A 2006-nucleotide genomic window follows, 5' to 3' on the forward strand; every position below is an offset into this window, starting at 1 on the left:
CTGTTTTCCTCTCTCCTGGGGCCCCTCGTCCCAGCCTCAAACCCCGGCCACCACGTGTAACTTGCAAGGGGGCAGTCTCCTTTACATGATGCAAGACAGTTGCAAAGAGTGGAGAAAAAGAGTTTGCACACTCTGCTACTAATTGGCAGCTCAGAATAAAAGGTAACAAACCCCGACCCCGTTAGAAAAGTTTCTGCCACTATTGCTGATGGCCAGGCGCCCTCTGCTGGTGGACTTGGCAGGGAGCTGTCAGAAGCTGAGAGATGTTTTGGCTCTGGGATGCTTACGGGTGACCTGGAATGCAGGTGTTTGTCTTCAGGGATTTCCAAACGGAAAACAAGCTTGAACTGGGCCATACCTCACCGGAGAGAAATCTTTTCATGCCTTTACACATCCAGGAGGTGGTCTTGGGAAATTTGTACTAGAAGTGAACAGAGAGCCCCCTATGCTCAGAAACTGAACATACTGTTTTTAGATTTTCAGACAGAATCAGAACGCCCATGAAAATGAATTATTTGCATTTAATGAATTATTGAATTATTAGAACTTAAGGATGTTTATTTGTAAACATGATGGACTTTGAAGTGGTATGGAGGAAAAGAAGGCTAGCATTCCTGGGTAGAAATGGGAAAAGTCTTAGTGACCAAGGAACACATACAGAGTTAAGGAGTGGCCCCCCGGGCTTGGTAGAGCCTGGACTATGGTTTTGGGTGGTGGAAGGGGCCCAGCAGCTAATCAGACCTGGCTTTGCACCCCAGTTCTGCCACTCGTTAAAGAAGTAACTGAAAGCCCTTATTTTCATTGATATAACATTTGCTTAAGTGTTTCAACACAGTGTACAGATCAAGTCCATGAAATCCAATCTCACTCCATCAGACCCATTGTACTCATTCAACAGGGACACGAAAGAAACACACTACAGAGTGGATGACAGAATTTATCCATTCATTCTTTCACTTGGTTTTACTGCACAGCAATGAATACTAAGCAACAAGAAATCAGACACAGACCCTGCCCTCAAGGAGAAAAGAGTCTAGGAGAAAAGGTAAGGAGTTCTCATCGTGGCTCAGAGGTAACAACCAAACTAGCATCCATGAGTATGCGGGTTCAATCCCTGGCCTCACTCAGTGGGTCAGGAACCTGGCATTGCCGTGGGCTGTGGTGTGGATTGCAGCCACGGCTCAGTCCCATGTTACTGTGGTGGTGGTGTAGGGTGGCAGCTACAGCTCCGATTAGACACCTAACCTGGGAACCTCCATAAGCTGCAGGAGTGGCCCTAAAAAGACCAAAAAAATAAAAAAGTAAAGAAAGAGAAAAAAGAAGAGAGAAGATGTGCAAACAAATAGCTGATAAGGCAGAATGTTCTCCATGACGTGAGAAATGCATGTGATCAGTGGGAATTCTCAAAAAATAAATTATTTCCAGTTCTGAGGAACCAGGAAAGGCTTTTCTCTCCAAATTATATTATTTCTATGATGTCTGAGCTTTCCTGAGCACCAAACCTTGAGCATGTGGAAAGACAAAATTCAGAGTTTTTAATAATTCCATTAGAGAGCTTGGGAAGTATCAGTAATAGAGATATATTTTAAAAATTTAAATGAAAAAAAACAAGGCAATTATAAACTTAGAGGAGGGAAAAGAAGGAACATGTATTAATAGTCTATTACTTGGCTCAGCAACGAATAATACTTACATTTTTGTAATCGCCTAACTTCAATCTAGTGAATTAACCAAAAATGTAATTGAACTTTACAAGGAGTAGGAAAAGGACAGGAAAAGGAAAGGCCTTCCCCAAATCCTTGGGAGGCCACTGCGATGGCACAGTGGGTGGTTTGGGTTTTAAGTGAGGTCTTTCCTGTGACTAGGAAGCATGCTCAGTCACGCTGGGAGGAATTCTGGACTTAAGAGGCAGGTGAAGATGAACTGGAAACAGGCTTCACGTGCAAAGGCAGAGAGATGCGCCATCAGGGGTCCAGGATTGGGCCAAACCCAAACCTGGATTGGGG

At 44.0% G+C, this 2006-nt stretch overlaps 1 non-coding gene across 1 annotated transcript; it reads left to right on the top strand.

Annotated features, from left to right (window-relative positions):
* Positions 1-582: 582 nt before the first annotated feature.
* On the top strand, positions 583-710 carry LOC125115352 (U6atac minor spliceosomal RNA). The gene has a single exon (XR_007132063.1). It is a non-coding gene; the product is annotated as a U6atac minor spliceosomal RNA (small nuclear RNA).
* Positions 711-2006: the final 1296 nt, after the last annotated feature.

The sequence above is a fragment of the Phacochoerus africanus genome, chromosome 14 (genome assembly GCF_016906955.1).
Source record: "Phacochoerus africanus isolate WHEZ1 chromosome 14, ROS_Pafr_v1, whole genome shotgun sequence".
Classification (NCBI taxonomy): domain Eukaryota; kingdom Metazoa; phylum Chordata; class Mammalia; order Artiodactyla; family Suidae; genus Phacochoerus; species Phacochoerus africanus.